Here is a 19,132-nt window from a genome sequence, read left to right as displayed (position 1 = left end):
AGAATAGTCCTGGGCTGTTCTTGAACCCCTGTGGGAGTCGACAGAAATTTTTCTGCGACCCAAATGCTGAGAAAGCGGTCAAGTATCTGCTTTCTGGTGCAATGTTTTGACAAAAGAAACCATTAGATATGTCTAATGTCGTTTTATATTTTTTCCTAACTATGTTATTCATTAGGGCTGCACTATGCGAGTTTTGTACTGCAAAAGTTTTGCAACATGCATTAAGGTGTCTGTAGTCCAAAACTAGACGATAAGAATTGTCTGGCTTGGAGACAGGAAACAAAGGATTGTTCATTTGAGAGGTGCATGTTTCAATCACCCCCTGGTATTCAAGTTCATCTAAGATCTCCCTGACTTGTTTTTTAGCTTCTTGCTTAATGGGATACTGCCGTTGGGCAGTTGGTTCATTTTTTAACTAGATTTTGTGAGGAGGTGAGTCCTCATCCCATCCTACATGATTTTTATATAATGCCGGTGCCTGAGCTACTGCCCACTTCCTTGCATAAGTATATTTTTTGTGAATCGGAATGTGATTCAAGAAGGCAGGCATAATCATTTCTTCGCCACGAGGGCACTCCCTGACAAACTCTGGGGGCCAATCTTTTTCAGCTAACAGAATATCATAGCCTTTTGAGAGTTTGTCCCAAAATAGACCCTTTATTTTCCTAGTCTTATCACCCTCTATACGCAATGTTATTTCGTATATTTTATGGGGCTCGCTAAGTCTGGTGTCGGCAGTTTCAACCTGAATGTATTCATTTGTGTCCACTGTCTCCAGATGACTCATCAAGATCTTGCGGGCTATGCTGATTTCTGCTGCACTGTCTAGCATTGTCTGTGCCCACTCCCCGTTTTTCAACTGTGTCCTCAGTATTCTCGGCATGGTTGATTACTCTAATACTGGCTACCTTCTTTTTTGGAAATTGAAATTTATTACTCTGAGCAGGTTCCTTGTCTTTGGACTTGGTGTGCTCTCCTGGGTCTGACCGTCCTCTTCTTTCCGATTTCTGCGAAAAAGATCGAGAGGGACGTGTATCAATACTTTGATATCTATCAGGCTTTTTCAAATTATCCCTATTTCTAAGGTTATATCTTTTCTCAGAGGGCTCCCTCTGGGGAGACTGGTGTTCTCGAGTCGGAGTTCTTTCCCTCCGTCGAGGAGACCTTCATCTGGACTGGAAAACTTTTTCTTTGGGAGTGGATTGTTTATTTCCATCCCAGCTCTTTTTAGGAGTGTTTAAATTATTTTTAATAAATAATTTTTCAGGATTTTCAAGCAGTTGGGGCTTTACTGGTTTTCCACCCAAGCTGTCTCTACCTAATTCTTCATAGCATTTCTCTATGATTCTGGCAAGCTCAATTGGCTGATCTGTTATATCTGTTTCCTTCAACTTCTGGCGGATCGCCACAGATGCTGCTTCTCCTTTTATATTGGCTAATAATATAGCCGAGACCTGCTTGAAGTCTTTCAGTAATTTCATACCAAGTGTTAAAGCGGGCCTTGAACCGTATTCATTTTGAATTTGTCTTAGTACATCTGGTATTACCGCCATAGACGGAACACCATGTGTTTTTGTGTAAATGGAAGCAAAGACTGTACCCCAAATGTCACAGTCCTCCACGTGTGGTGCGATTCCCATAGGAAGGCAGATGGTCAAGATTCTGTGTTTCTCAATAGGGGTAGCATCCGGAAATACTGCCTCTATTTGAGTGATTTTCTGTGCTAACCAGAATAGAATTTGTTCCCGTTTTATGGGTGTTTTACCAAGACATGACTGTATGTTCTGTGGTGTAATTTTATTAGTGTTCCCCTGATGAGGGGTCAGCTGTGGTACATTAACAGCTGGTTGGACTGTTGCAGTCCGCATTACATATTGGACTAATTGCCTATGTATTTTTATAAGTGTTTTTAGCTGTACTAACAGCTCTTCTCTAGACATTTTTGCAATGTCCGGATGTGGTGTGTAGCTGGCTAGAACCGGCCACGTTGCTCCTGGTCTACCTAGTGGACCGAGCCTGGTAATATGATCATTATGTTTTAGGGCGCCATTAAACCAGAACAGGTGCTCTTGGAATTTTAGTGGGATTTCAGTCTCCTCGAAAGGAGCGTACTCATCCGGTGGTTTCTCTATTTTGTAATAGTGAAATTCTTTTGTTCTAGCGTTTGCCGCTGGAAAGTTTATCCATAAATAGAATACCTCTGTCTGCCGATATTCGTGTGCCTCTATCACGAAAATTACTGTACCACCTTGTGGTGTCAGTCCGTTTTCTATAAGTTTTAACGTTATAGATTTTCTTAAATGTACCGGGATGATTATTGCATCCGGGTCAGTAGTAGTGTCGGGACCCTGCTGAGTCGCATCTGCTGCGGCCCCAGTGGTTCTGTTTTCTCCTGGCATTGTATAAATGCAAGGTTTGCAGAGTAGGTCTCCAAGGAGACAAAGATTAGGTGCACAATAATATGGAACACTGTATCCTTCAACGTTGAATAAACCAGAGCTTTACATAGGAATCTTCCTACTGAGTTCAGGCGGATTTTAACCTTTCACCCACTCCAGACGTCTATTGGAGTATTTACGGGAGAAAGGGGTCTGTGTGAAATATGCACGACTGAGTTACTCTAACGTCTTGCGTTAGTTTATCGCCTTACCAAACGTTTGGGCGCCATGTAGTGTAGTTCCTATTTTCCCAATAGGCCCTGCGCATTGGAATAACATAAACAGTAGTATCGACGTAGAAGTGCGGATCTTCCAGGCCTCCACTGACTATGCTAAACTTAATTGGGTTTGTTACCAACTAGCTCAGAGGTCACTGGAAACTTTTTTGACTGAAATAGGAAGTGATCAGCTTCCCTGGCACAGCCAAGAAGGGATTCAGTTTTCCAACAACCGTGCAACATGACAACTTTGCTCCTCAGATCAAGAGTCAATCTCTAGGGTCGTGTGAAACAATAGACAGTTATTTTACTCAGTCAGGTTGGTGCAGATTACTTTCACAATATGTAGAGAATAGAGAGACGGGCGTTTGTCAATAAAGGGTAACATTTATTGAACAGTCTTTCTTCTCGTACAAGAGAAATGAATTGCCACAATTGTAAGACTTGTTATTATAAAAAGTACGTACAGTAAGATAAGTATTGCGAAATAATACTGTAAAAGCATTGATATGGTTTCTTAGCCATACAATGGTTTAAAAGGAATAAAACATATATACATTCATATATACATTAGGCTAAAATACTCAACTGGTGCTTCTAACTACGCCTACCCCAGTGTACCTGACCTAAGCCTAATATTTGGGAGGGGAGTAAGTAAGTAGCTTTAGTTTAAGTTGGTTTTGCCAAGGTTTGCTTCAAGAATTCTCTCTAAGGGTTTAGTCAACACCATACCTCTGGAATAGAATGATGGAGGTCTGGTATCTCCCTCAGGGCTCGATATCCCAGTCACCCGCAAGGGTAGACTAGAAACGCCGGAGCTGGATTTCTCTGCAGGAGAAAGGACAGCGTCTCTTCTCAGCGCGTCGAGGAGGAGGAGGAGGAGGGGCAGCGTCCGCGGGCAGCTTGCATCTGCTGGGCTCTTGCAGGGGGACGGCTGTTCAGCTCCTAGGTTCACCACACCATCGTTCGCTAGTTAGCAGCGATAGCAGTAGCGATAGCAGCTATGGTATCATCAGCATGACAGCTCCTTTAGCAGCAGCGAGATAGCTAGCAGCATCAGCGATGGCATTGATAGCTTCAGCACAGCGTTTGCTTAAGGCAACGTTGGTAATATTTATACCTGAAAGGTGCCTTGTTTGACTTAAGTTTTTGGACATAAGACGTCAATAAAGATGTCACTAGGAAGTGATCGTCTATCAGTGCTCATTAGAGTTCTATTACTAATCAAAACACAGCAAGCGGGGATTACCAGGTTGCTGAGTTTTTATCTTGTTGAAGAACTCGGAGTGTTAATCTAGGAATCTCAGATAGTAACTTCTGCTATGTCATTGCACTAATTGGTTGCAAAGGAAGTGGCAGAGAAAGCTATTCTGGAATGTGGCTCTGTTCGTGTGAGGCCAGAGACGAGTTTCTGAATATTGCACTTGAACGGTTATGCCAATATAGGGAATAAATGGATTTATAGCCGAATAGGGGCATAAGGTCACAGTATCGATCAGGATCCTAGATTAGAACGCTACAAAGGAGGCTAATACTGTGCTCCACCACTTCATTGTAAATATACCCCTTTGTGTACTATTAATGAGTTATAGCATTATGTTAGTGACTGTATGACTGTGTGTATCCGTGTGTGAGTACGTGTCTGAGTGTCTATATGGGTGTGTGAGTAGTTGTATGGCGGAGTGAGTGGTTGTATGGCTGAGTGAGTGCCTGAATTGGTGTGTGAGTTGTTTTGTGAGTGGCTGTATGGGTGAGTGAGTAGGTGCATACATGTTGTATATGTGGGTGACTGTATGGGTGAGTAAGTACATGTGAGAGTGGCTGTGCTTGTGTTAATGGCTGTATAGGTGAGTGAGTACATGTGGTAGTATATGTATGAGTAAGTGAGTGGGTGTATGAGTAACTGTATGGGTGAGTGAGTGGCTGTGTGAGTGACTGTATGTTTGAGTGAGTAGGTGTGTGAGTAGCTTTAGGGGTGACTGACTCACTGTGCGAGTGGCTATATGGGTGAGTGAGTGAGTGAGTGCATGAGTGGCTCTACGGGGGGCCGATTCATAGAACTAACTTGAGACAAAATCCTAAACTTTAGTAGCAGCAAAGTTAGGATTTTGTCTTAAGTTTGACTTAAGACAAACTGAAGACAAACTGAAGACAAACTTCAGACAGACTTAAGGCAGACTTAAGACAGACTTAAGACAAAATCCTAACTTAAGTCTGTTTTAAGTCTGTCATAAATTTTCCAGAGTGTGTGAGTGGCTGTATATGATGGTGAGTGGCTGTATGGGTCTATGAGTGTGTGTGTGAGTGACTGTATGTGTCTGTGAGTAGATGTTTGAGTGGCTGTATGGGCCTGTGAGTGAGTGTGTGAGTGCCTTTGTAGGTCTGTGACTGGGACTATGAGTGGCACTATGGACCTGTGAGAAGCTGTGTGGGTCTGAGAGCGGTGTGGGAGTGCCTGTGTGTGTCTGTGAGTAGGTATGTGAGTGGTGCTATGGGTCTGTGAGTGCCTGTGCGGGTCTGTGAGTGGGTGTAAAAGTACCTGTGTGGGTCTGTGAGTGGGTGTTTGGGTGCCTGTGTAGGTCTGTGACTGGGTCGGAGTGGTGCTATGGGCCTGTGAGTGGGTATATGAGTGGCTGTGTGAATCTGTAAGTGGGTGTGCGAGTGTCTGTGTGTGTGTGTGTCTGTGAGTGAGTGAGTGGTGCTATGAGTCTGTGACTGGGTTTGTGAGTGGCACTATGGGTGTGTGAGTACCTGTGTAGGTCTTTGAGTGGGTGTATGGGAGGCAGTGTAGGATTGCGACTGTGTCTGGGAGTGGTACTATGGGTCTGTGAGTGTATGTGTGTCTGTGAGTTGGTGTGTAGATAGCACTATGGATTTTGGGCATTTGCATTCTTAGGGTATTTAAAAGAGAGAACCATGGTCCCTTCTTTCATAAGGAGACAACAATAAAGAAACCAACTCATCACAATCTCCACAGATGAGATTGCACTTGATTAGATCAACAATGCATTCACTTCCATTACTGATTTCAGATGTTTTTCAACATGGAATACTAGAGGATTTGCCTTTGTCAAGTCCAAGAAGTTATGAACATTTGTGCCTTACTGAAGTGGAGCTTCCTGTTGAGGTTTAATTTCTGTGAAATGTGCACCTAGCACAGACTGGAACCTCATTTTTTCCCAGAAGAGTCCCCAGTTTTGCAAAAAATGTCTACCCAACTGGAGTACTTCCATCTGATTAGTTAGTAAGTTGGGTAAATCTCTTGTGTGTATTCTACACTACAGCTGCTTTAAAGACCAAGGGCTAAAATCTCCAGTGACCTTGTGTGCATGGAATTTCAAGAGAAGATGATTATACTACAAAGAGGTGACCCTCCACCAAACAGGGGTACTTCTTCTTAACTAAATGAAATACTCCTTTATTTGGCAGAGATACCGTTGTATTCCTCTGCATCAATAATGCATCACTAAATTGGCTGGAGCAGGTACTTGGGCCACCTCTCCCAGCAGCTAGCTACATAAGCCTCCTGTTCGACACCTTCATCTCACAGTACCCCTCTTATCGTCCTCATTCATGCTGAAATCAACCTGCAGTTAAACCCATTTTTTCCATATTACATTGCCTCTCTCTCCTTGCATCCCACATAATTGCCTTCTTCCCAAAACCGCTTTGTGTTCATCCTCTTTTCTCCTCTTAACTGCCTTCTTTTTCCCAATAAAACTGCTTTGTTTAAATCCTTGTTTCTCCTCTTAACTGCCTTTTTTTCCAAAAACCGCTTTGTGTTAATCCTTTTTTTCTCCTCTTAACTGCCTTCTTTTTCTCAAAACCGCTTTGTGTTAATCATTGTCTTTTCTTCTTAACTGCATTCTTTTTCCCAAAATCGCTTTGTGTTAATGGTCTTTTATCCTCTTAACTGCCTTCTTTTTCCCAATACTGATTTGTGTCAATCCATTAAACTCTGCCTAACTGCCTTCTTCTGTCAACCCTTTTTTCAACGATAACGTATCCATATCCTTTTCTCCTCCCTTAACCACCTATTTCTTTATTACCTCTTCCTTTCTGCCACTTATTGATTTTCCAGCTCTCAGTCAAACCTCCTCCTTCCTCCTGCCCTCTACCTCCTGCTTCCAGCTGTCCCCACCCATCGCCCCTTCCACCACCCATCAACCTACTTAATAGAGGCCCAGTGTGGCTGTGCTCAGTGTGCATGCTGCTGGCATGCCGAAGGCATACCAAAGGCAAGTCTTTCTGCGCCTGTCCGCACCTGGACTGTGCCAAGTGCCAGGACCCCTGGCCCCCAAACTCCTACAGCTACTCCAGAGCAAAACTTCAAGCTGACCTCACAACCACAACTGCTTCTGCACCTCGCAATGATCCACAGCAGGACCCTTTTCCTGCCGCTACTGCACCTTCCACTGCACCAGCCAATCCATCGCACCCTAACCCGCTTCTACACCCTCCACAACAGGCAGCTTCCCTGCCTGCTAATCAACTCCTGATCTCTCCGCAAGCACGCAATCGAGATCTGGGACACCATATCCTCCCCCACTCCGGACATTGTCTTCTTCACAAAAACCTGTCTCAACCCAGTGTTAGCACCCAACATCACCACCGCCACATCAGATGGATACAAGATAATCCTTTGAGACCAGGCCAACAGACAAGGAGGTAGAATAGCCATAATCCACAAAGAATCCATTAACTGTACTCCCACCAACTTTCAAATCAAACTGATGACAACATAGCAATCAGAGGCACTTTTGCCTACAGACCCCCCAAACCCTGCCCTGCGTTTTGCGAGGCCATCTCTGACTTTATTACCCCCGTGGCCATGAACTCAAAATACTTCTTCTTCCTAGGGGACCTAAACTTCCACCTGGATAACGCTACTGACACGAACATATCCAACCTTCTCAAGAGGATGGACATCTTCTTTTTCTGACAACTTATCACCAACTCACTCACATCGCTGGGCATAGGCTGGATCCCATATTCTCAGCCAGCAACAGAATCAGATACAGCCACGTCACCAAAATCACCAGGTCAGACAACTCAATCATCCACTTCTACCCCCTTCACACCCTCATAGGATCTGGAGCAAGGTAACAGACATGGAGAGGGGTGGTGCAGTGGCCAGAGTGGCTGACTTTGGAGGACGGGGTTCCTAGTTAAAACCCCGACACTGGCGGCAGCTCAGCATCATGTGACTTTAAGCAGTAGCTCACCTAATCATCCTGACCACTCCCAGTGCCTTGAAACCCTTAGGGGTGATTAATTTTATGATTCAAATATATCGGATTATTATTATGACCTCTGGACACACACCTTCAACACTTTGCTGCCAGACTTCTCCTCTAAACCCAATGAATCCATCAAAAAAACTTCAACACATGGATCACCAAATACACGGACAAAGTCGCACCCCTAAAATTCCCCAAACCAGACAGATCCTTCAACCATACTAGCTGGTTCACTACTGAACTCAAATCCACAAAACTCAACTGCAAACAGTTGGAAGGTATCTGGCGTACCAGCAGAGCACCCTCTGAAAAAGAAAATTTCAAACTAGCTCTCAACAATTACCACAAACAACTGAAAAACACTATGAACACCCTCACAACCCACCCAAAGCCACCTTCAACCACAGCAAAGAACTCTTCTGTGTGATCGAAGAATTCTCCAATCTCATAGACACAGAGATTTCTATCACTCCCTCCGTCGCAGAATTCTTCCACAATAAAATTTCCACCATCTATGAAGACTTCGACTCTCAACTAGGGCTGGGCGTAGTTTGCGAAGTAGTGCTTCGCGAAGCTACGCAAAGTGCACTCCGCACTACGTGAGCTACGCGTAGCACTACGCGAACTGCGTAGTACCCTGCAAGATGGTGTTTTCAATGATTGCACAGTGCGGACAAGCTCCGGCACTGTGCAATCATTGAAAACGGCATCTTGCACAGTGCGAGCTGTAATTTTCTGCCGCTCGAATAGATTTTTACTCGAGCTGCAGCTTTCTCAACGTGGACTGGTAGTTTCTCATCGCGAGCGGTTGCCAGCGTACACGACCACTCGCAATGAGAAACCTGACCTCCCCACGTATATAATCTCGCTGGGAGGTTTATTTTCCATGCTTGCGCTCGGCAACTTGATGTTGCTGATCGCAAACAAGGAAAACGCTCGCCGGGATGTCATTTTGCTTGCTCGCGGTCGTCAATTTGACGTTGAGGACCGCAAGCAAGCAAAAAATTATCACTACATGACGCTACGCTATGCGTGTTTGCACTATGTTACGTGCAGTTCGCGTAGTGCGAAGTAGAGCAAACTTCGCAAACTACGCGAGGGTAGCGTAGTGCTTTGCCCAGTGTTGCTCTCAACTACTCCTGGCTAACATTGATGGACTCCCCACCTTCGTCAACCACAGCCTAGACACATTCACTGCCTGGGGCCCTCTCTCTCCACAGACCACTGCCACCTTCTTGAGCACCATCCACTTAGGAGTACCCAGAAATTGCTGCCACCACCATAGGCTCAACCTAGGGAACAAACAACTCAATCAGCAAAAAACTCGACACCATCCTCAACACTTTCATCAGCTCTGCAGCCTTCCCAGTGGGTTGGAAGCATGCAGAGATCACACTGCTCCTAAAAAAAAACCTCTGCATAACACAAAAACTACTAGCCAATCTCCCTGCTACCCTTTCCAGCAACGTCCTGGAGAAAGCAATTAACTTCCAACTCACCAATCACCTAGAAACCAACAAACTACTGGACCCCTCTCAATCAGGAATCCACTCAAATCACACACAGAAACCACTCTGATTGCAGCCACCAATGACACCAGGATGATACCTCGCCCTGATCCTCCTCGACCTCTCTGCAGCCTTCAGTACTGTGTCCCAATACACCCTTCTACAGAGTCTCCACCAGATGGGAATCCAAGGGAAAGCCCTTAAATGTATTGCATCCTTTCCTATCGGGAGAACCCATAGCATCCGCCTCTCACCTTTCTCCTCTACCCCAAAAGACATCATCTGTGGCGTCTTACAATAGTCATCTCTCAGCCCCACCCTTTTCAACACATAGATGGCCACATTTTTCAGACCCAATGAAAAGAACATTATATCCTAAGGGGACAACATGTGAGTCATCCTATCCCTGTCGTCAGACCCCAACACCACCAAATCCAACTTTCACAGGTGCTTGACCAGCCTCGCCAGCTGATTGCAGAACATCTGCCTCAAACTCAACAACGACAACACTGAGGTACTCATCTTTGGGAGCAATACCTCCCAATGGAATGACTCCTGGTTGCAGTGGAACGGTAGGACCACTGCCAGCTCTTAAAAAACATTTTTACTAACATTCACAAACCTACTTGAAGTAGGTTGTAAAATGCAATGTTTTGCAATCGCATTTCGGTTGCAAAACTTTCCTACATACCGATGTGATTCGGTATTAGGAAGGGACGCCCTAAACACGGCCCTTCCTAATACCGAATTTTTCCAGTCGCAAACGGGCCGATTTTGCAAATTGGGCCATTTGAGACCGGGAAAATGCATGATACATGTTGCCCATAGAGATCATCTGTCATTATACAGAATGTAATATATTTTTAATCATCTCTGTGTCTGATTCAATATACACTGAAGCTCCCACAAGGTTTTCTGTAGTGCTTAAGCAAAATAAATAGGAAAGAGGTGATAAAAAATGTCGCTATAATGTGGATGTCGACTGAATGAAACTGATGGTATTGAAATACGGCCAAGAGGTCAAATAAAATCAAGGTGCAGAGTATGCCATAGGCCCAGATACTAAATAGTTCTTCCTTCACATTTAGCATTATTGAACATGGAAGGGTTTGGAGTCTGGGTAAATGTCACTCATAAGGTCATCTGATTCCAGATGTGAGGAAAGTTCACAACTAACTGCTTCAAGTGCCTTGTAACAGGGGATAAGCCTGAGATGTCAGTAATTATAAAGATTATATAGGTCCACAGAAGGATTGTTTCATTAGTGGTGATGACGGCGTGTTTGACTTCTTGATCATGTAGAAAGGTCTTCTGGTGGGTATTCAGACAGTAAATCGAGTAAGAACTGTCGACTTACACAAATATTGAGTTGGAAATATCGTGACAGAAATATCAACAGCAAGAATATTGTGGTCAAGAACATCGAATGTAAGGTAAAAAATATTGTTTTCAAAAATATAGAAGTTTTTAATATTGTTTGCAAAAATATATTTGCCTAAAATATCAATTTTTTAATTAGTAATATGTATTTCAGGTTATATTTTATATGTATGAGATGTGTCTTTTTTGTATAAGTATTGTTAATATTTTTTAAGATATGTGTTACATTTTTAGTAAATGTTGTGTTTTTTAATTCCGTAGCGGGTTGTGGGTTTATAGGGGAATAGAGTGGGAAGTAATGTAATAATATATTTTTTTATTAATATTTATTTGAGATTTTATAGAGTTAAATGTGGGAAGTGATTTATTTGTAATTAATTATTGAGTGGTTGTTAATTTAAATGTATTAAATAATTGGTAATTAATTATGGAAATTGTGTAATTTGTTTAAGGTGTGGATTGTGGGGTTTATAGAGCTAAATGGTTTGTTATCAATTATTAATGAGTTAATTTATGTTAATTAATTAATTGGTAATTAATTATGGTGCTTGTGTAATTTGTTTTGGGTGTGGGTTGTGGGGTTTATAGGGGAAAGGGTGGGGAGTAATGTTTGATTAATTAATAATCAGTTGTTAATTTATATTAGTTAATTGAAAATCAATTATGGAAATTGTGTAATTAATTTTAGGAGCAGGTTGCGGGTAATATATGGGTAAAAGGTGGGAAGTAATTTATGTTTAATTCATTAATAATTAGTTGGTAATTTACATTGATTAATTTATTTTAAATTAAATATGGATATTATGTAATTAATTTTAGGTGTGGGTTGTGGGGTTTATAAGGGTTAAGGGCGGGAAGTAATTTATGTTTAATTAATTAATAATTAGTTGTTAATTTATATTGATTGATTAATTTATATTTAATTAGGGTATTTGGTTATATCTTTTGTGTGTGGGTTTTACTGTTATAGGGGTATAGTGTGCGTAATAAATTCATTTTACTTACTCTATAATTAGTTGCTGAATACTAATCATTTTTTAATTGAAAATACATTTTAATTGTGCCATTACTTTTTTTACAGTTTAATTTTAGATGTGGGTTTTTGCGATTATAGGGGTAAAGTGTGGGATGTCGATTAGTTTTTACGAGTTTTAATTTGTTTTTTTTGTTAATAATCTTTCCTTAATTGGTATTTAAGAAAGTGGTACATAAAAAAGTAAATTTATGAAATAATTAATGTTTTTGTTTGTAAATATTTTCTATTTAAAAATATTTATTTGTTTGGAAGTTATTTTTTATTTTATTTAATATAATATTTGTAGGTATTTGTCATATGTATTTGACATTATAGTATGTTTTTAAAATGTTTTTAATATTAAATATATTTGTATTTTAATTTTGTTGTTAATATTTTGTTTGCCTACTGTTGCATTCACTGGAGTGTATATAGTAATGTTTACCCCTCTGCTATCCCACACTTTACCTACTGTTGCACTGATTGGAGTGAGAATGGTACATTTTATCCCACCTCTATCCAACACTTTCAATTCTGTTGCACTAACTGGAGTGAGAATAGTGATTTTAACCCCTCCGCTATCCAGTACTTTCCCTACTGTTACAATTATTGGAGTGGGAATAGTAATTTTTACCCCTCCGCTATCCAACAATTTCCCTGCTGTTCCACTCACTGGAGTGGGAATACTAATTTTTACCCCTCCGCTATCCAACACTTTCCCTAATGTTGCACTGACTGGTGTGGGAATAGTCATGTTTAACCCTTCACTATCCAACACTTTCCCTACTGTTGCACTCACTGGAGTGGGAATAGTAATTTTTACCCCTCCGCTGTCTAACACTTTCCCTACTGTTGCACTCACTGGAATGGGAATAGTACTTTTTACCCCTTTACTATCCAACACTTTCCCCATTTTTGCACTCACTACAGTGGGAATAGTATTCTTTACCCCTCCGCTGTCTAACACTTCCCTTACTGTTACTCTCAGTGGAGTGGGAATAATAATTATTACCCCTCTGCTATCCAACACTTTCCCTACTGTTGCTGTGACTGGAGTGTGAAATTTAAGTTTCAAGATTTTTAAATATTGGAATGTTTTAATTTATAATAGAATGTTTTTTTATTTATATTTTATGTTATTGGTACCTATATATATTTGTACATTTTAATAACATTTAAAAATTATAAAATAAATTAAAATGTGTGGTTTATTAATTGTTTTAAAGTAAATATATATTAATTATTATGTATGTGTGTTTAACTTTTATTAATTAAGTTTATTTGATAATTGTTTTTACATTTAAATAAAATATACTTTATTTTTTATAATAATTTTACTATTTAACATATTAAATATTAAATATGTTAAATATTAAACTTGATATATATAGAAATGAAGTAGATTTAATATAAATTAAAACAAACAAAACAAATAAACGTAATTAACAAAAGTTAAACACACATACATAGTAATTAAAATATATATTTACTGGTTTTTGGGTAGTGTAGGGAGTTGTTCCGGGGGCAGGGCAGGACTGACTACCGGGCGTTTTAGAATGCTGCAGAGCTGGGGGCTCATTTCACTGCAGTGGGGGATGATTTTGTTCATGGAGACCTGCATGTGCCTCGAATTTCGTTTAGTACACGCAGGTCCCCATCAATGAAATCAGCCCCCAGCTCAGCAGCATTCCAAAATACCCGGTAGCCAGTCCTCCTACCCTGGCTGGGGGTAGTATTTTAGGGTTTAGGTTAGCGCAGTGGAGTTTGAGTAGTGTAGGGCCAGTCCCCATCAACACCCCAAAAAATCGAAAAACACACAAAAATCAGCACAATCCAATGCCATCCATGCCCTCCATGATGTTTACATTAAAGAGACCCCACAGAAAGACTCAGTCCATGCACCACTCACTACCCCTGGGCAAAACGCCCCAACAGCAGCCAAAAAAATCGAAAAACACACAAAATCAACACAAATCCATGCCCTCCATGATGTTTAAATTCAAGACACCCCACAGAAAGACTAGGCCCATGCACCACTCACTAGCCCTGGGCAAAAGGCTCCAACAGCAGCCAAGAAAATTGAAAAACACACAAAAATCAGCACAATCCCATGCCATTCATGCCCTCCATGATGTTTAAATTCAAGACACCCCACAGAAAGACTAGGCCCATGCACCACTCACTAGCCCTGGGCAAAAGGCCCCAACAGCAGCCAAAAAAATCGAAAACCACACACAAACATCAGCACAATCCCATGCCATCCATGCCCTCCATGATGTTTAAATTCAAGACACCCCACAGAAAGACTAGGCCCATGCACCACTCACTACCCCTGGGCATAATGGATGAAAGCTAGGCAAAATGGGTGCAGGCCTGAGAACACTGCCAGCATTCAAAATGGCCCCTTGCCCCCCCAGCACATGGCCAGGGCCTGCCTGTACCAGCACTCAAAATGGCCCCCACCCACATGGCCAGTCCCCATCAACACCCCAAAAAATCGAAAAACACACAAAAATCAGCACAATCCAATGCCATCCATGCCCTCCATGATGTTTACATTAAAGAGACCCCACAGAAAGACTCAGTCCATGCACCACTCACTACCCCTGGGCAAAAGGCCCCAACAGCAGCCAAAAAAATCGAAAAACACACAAAAATCAGCACAATCCCATGCCATCCATGCCCTCCAAGATGTTTAAATTCAAGATACCCCACAGAAAGACTAGGCCCATGCACCACTCACTAGCCCTGGGCAAAAGGCCCCAACAGCAGCCAAAAAAATCGAATATCACACACAAAAATCAGCACAATCCCATGCCATCCATGCCCTCCATGATGTTTAAATTCAAGACACCCCACAGAAAGACTAGGCCCATGCACCACTCACTACCCCTGGGCATAATGGATGAAAGCTAGGCAAAATGGGTGCAGGCCTGAGAACACTGCCAGCATTCAAAATGGCCCCTTGCCCCCCCAGCACATGGCCAGGGCCTGCCAGTACCAGCACTCAAAATGGCCCCCACCCACATGGCCAGTCCCCATCAACACCCCAAAAAATCGAAAAACACACAAAAATCAGCACAATCCAATGCCATCCATGCCCTCCATGATGTTTACATTAAAGAGACCCCACAGAAAGACTCAGTCCATGCACCACTCACTACCCCTGGGCAAAAGGCCCCAACAGCAGCCAAAAAAATCGAAAAACACACAAAAATCAGCACAATCCCATGCCATCCATGCCCTCCAAGATGTTTAAATTCAAGATACCCCACAGAAAGACTAGGCCCATGCACCACTCACTACCCCTGGGCAAAAGGCCCCAACAACAGCCCAAAAATCGAAAATCCCAAAATTGTAGTAGCAGCAACTGTAATGCCCCAAACAAACTTACTTGTGAAATTCCTAATCCAAAAGTGATCCAAAGAAAGTCAAAAAGGCCTCAAAGTCCAAATATCCAGCAGCATCCACAAAAAGTAATCCTTCCAGGTCAAGATCCGAATCAAAGTGACCAGCACATGAAGAAAGCACTGGGAGGAGCCTGCTGGACAGGAACAGGAAGTTGGAGACTGTGGGGCACTTCCTTCCCCCCCCCCCCAAAATGCACTCCTTGCAAAATAAAGTGCAGGCAAATGTCAACGTGAGGAGTTATTCTAATAAAAATCATCATTTTCAGAAGGTTAATGCTGCTTGCTGGTGGATTTCTTGTGCAGAATTGCAAATTTTGTAATTTCGCGAGTGCGAGATTGTTGCTGCCCGCCGCATCTACGTGTTCGCAATTGCGAACTCCCGCGATACGTGATCACGGCGTACTCGCGTTGACAAACTCTCGCTGTGCAAGGTGGCAAGCCGCGATGACGTAATCGCGGTCACCAAACTCCCGCGGGATCCCGCAGCAAGATCCAAAATGGCGCAAAATATCGAGAAAAACAACTCGGCAAACGCTGAATGACGGTAAGTGAACGCCGCGCGCCGCAATATTGTATCACCAAGCAAAAAAATCCGCTGCGTGCGAATTAGCGGATTATCGGCAAATTCGCAAGAGTTCGAGGATTGCGAATTTACCGAAAATCCGCGAGCGGAACGGATTTTACGCCCATGCTTAGTTACCAGTTTATTCCAATCAAGATGGCTTCATGTGTGCCATTATTTAGTCATAAGTAAGACCGTTAGTGCTCTAGTTGTTCTTTGGAACACTCTTTGTAGCTGCAGTAGAACACAAAGGAATCAACTGCCAGGCTGCTTCTGTTGAAATATAACAGGAAGATATTTGAGATCTCATTTAAAACATGTCCTAATTTTTCTTTCTACAGCACTACCCATAATTTCTATGACACAATAAACCCCCTTATTTTGTTCCTTTTTAAATTAAATGTTTTAAGTGTTACCAGTTTATTCCAATCAAGATGGCTTCAGGTGTGCCATATGTTTGTCATTAGTAAGGCTGTAGCACTCTAGTTGTTCTTTGGAGCACTCTGGGTAGCTGCAGTAGAACACAAAGGAATCAACTGCGAGGCTGCTTCTGTTGAAATATAACAGGAATATATTTGAGATCTCACTTAAAACATGTCCTAATTTTTCTTTCTACAGCACTACCCATAATTTCTATGACAAAATAAACCCCCTTATTTTGTTCCTTTTTAAATTAAATGTTTTAAGTGTTACCAGTTTATTCCAATCAAGATGGCTTCAGGTGTGCCATATGTTTGTCATTAGTAAGGCTGTTAGCGCTCTAGTTGTTCTTTGGAGCACTCTGGGTAGCTGCAGTAGAACACAAAGGAATCAACTGTCAGGCTGCTTCTGTTGAAATATAACAGGAGGATATTTGAGATCTCACTTAAAACAAGTCCTAATTTTTCTTTCTACAGCACTACCCATAATTTCTATGACAAAATAAACCCCCTTATTTTGTTCCTTTTTAAATTAAATGTTTTAAGTGTTACCAGTTTATTCCAAATAAGATGGCTTCAGGTGTGCCATACTTTTGTCAATAGTAAGGCTGTTAGCGCTCTAGTTGTTCTTTGGAACACTCTGGGAAGCTGCAGTAGAACACAAAGGAATCAACTGCCAGTCTCGGCCTTTGTTGGATGTACATATGTTACTGAGAATGTCAGACTTCATAATCACATGACTGAGAAAGATAATGGGAATTTACAGAAAATATGCTCTCATTTTAGCTTCGGAGCACCTTCCAAACCTCTATGGGACAAGCATGAGAAATTAGTTTTCTCTCAAACATGATTCATGATATCCCATGATATGATGTGTTACCAGTTTATTCCAATCAAGATGGCTTCAGGTGTGCCATATGTTTGTCATTAGTAAGGCTGTTAGCGCTCTAGTTGTTCTTTGGAGCACTCTGGGTAGCTGCAGTAGAACACAAAGGAATCAACTGTCAGGCTGCTTCTGTTGAAATATAACAGGAGGATATTTGAGATCTCACTTAAAACAAGTCCTAATTTTTCTTTCTACAGCACTACCCATAATTTCTATGACAAAATAAACCCCCTTATTTTGTTCCTTTTTAAATTAAATGTTTTAAGTGTTACCAGTTTATTCCAATAAAGATGGCTTCAGGTGTGCCATACTTTTGTCAATAGTAAGGCTGTTAGCGCTCTAGTTGTTCTTTGGAACACTCTGGGAAGCTGCAGTAGAACACAAAGGAATCAACTGCCAGTCTCGGCCTTTGTTGGATGTACATATGTTACTGAGAATGTCAGACTTCATAATCACATGACTGAGAAAGAGAATGGGAATTTACAGAAAATATGCTCTCATTTTAGCTTCGGAGCACCTTCCAAACCTCTATGGGACAAGCATGAGAAATTAGTTTTCTCTCAAACATGATTCATGATATCCCATGATATTATTTTGCCACAAACCCTACTCCACGCCAGATGGTCCGACCTACCTCCTGCCTCCAGCTTGCGTGCTTCCTGCCTCTCGGCCACAGCACACCGACAGCCTGCTGATTCAGACGAGGGCGGAATAAGGAAACTACCACTCCCAGGAGCCCATAGTGGTGCCGGGAGGCGCTTAAAACACTCTCAGGCCTCCCGCAGCGCTAGTCGTGATATTATTTTGCCACAAACCCTTCTCCACACCGTATGGTCCTACCTGCCTCCTGCCTCCAGCTTGGGTCCTTCTTGCCTTTCGGCTGCAGCACACCAACAGCCTGCTGATTCAGACACGGGCGGAATAAGGAAACTACCACTCCCAGTGGCGCACTCTCACCACATCATTTGAAGCGCCAGGAGGCGCTTAAAACACTCTCCGGCTTCCCGCAGCGGAGGTCGTGATATTATTTAGCCACAAACCCTACTCCACGGCGTATGGTCCTACCTGCCTCCTGCCTCCAGCTTGGGTCCTTCCTGCCTTTCGGCCACAGCACACCGACAGTCTGCTGATTCAGACGCAGGCGGAATAAAGAAACTACCACTTCCAGGAGCCCATAGTGGTGCACTCTGACCAAGTCATTTGAAGCGCCAGGAGGCACTTAAAACACTCTCCAGCCTCCCGCAGCGCGGGACGTGATATTATTTTGCCACAAACCCTACTCCACGCCGTATGGTCCTACCTGCCTCCTGCCTCCAGCTTGGTTCCTTCCTGCCTTTCGGCTGCAGCACACCAACAGCCTGGGGACTCAGACGGGGGCAGAATAAGGAAACTACCACTCCCAGGAGCCCATAGTGGCGCACTCTGACCACGTCATTTGAAGCGCCAGGAGGCGCTTAAAACACTCTCCGGCCTCCCGCAGCACGGGACGCGCGCAGGCGTGCCCGGGCGCTTCCCGGGCAAAGCCGGGCCAAGGGCGGGACCATCCACGCCAGTCAGAGCCCGGAGGGGGCCGGGCTGGGCCACATTATTGACATTTTATCATTGAACTGTAAGTTGTGACTTTTTGAGTCTCTTTGCCTGGGCCTGAAGGCGAGCTGGGTTGTTGCCACTGATTGGCTTCAGGGCACTTAGAGCACCATGAGTAAAAGGAAGGTTGGAGATAGGGTGGTGGGCACCCTAGATGCTTTTTTAAATAGAACTAAATCGGTCTTAAGACATGAGATACAGGCAACAGAACGTAGGCTCTCACTCAAACCTATACCATCTAGGGGAGGCTCATTGCCTAGTGCCCAGATACCCCTTTCACAGTCTATTGTTGAATTGGAACCCGCTTGTGACATAACTCCGCCCAGCCTACCAGGTATGATGCCTCGCCCCCCTCCTTGGGTACCCCGCAAATCCAGTGCAGCTTACAGAGTCCTGCTATGGTAAAGACTAGGGGGAAGAAAGTTTCAGGGGGGACAGGAGCCAAACCGCCCACTAAAAAAAGGAAAGG

The sequence above is a fragment of the Lissotriton vulgaris genome, chromosome 3_1 (assembly GCF_964263255.1).
Source record: "Lissotriton vulgaris chromosome 3_1, aLisVul1.2, whole genome shotgun sequence".
NCBI lineage: Eukaryota > Metazoa > Chordata > Amphibia > Caudata > Salamandridae > Lissotriton > Lissotriton vulgaris.
The sequence above is the reverse complement of the archived record's forward strand: the minus strand, read 5'-3'. Positions refer to the sequence as shown.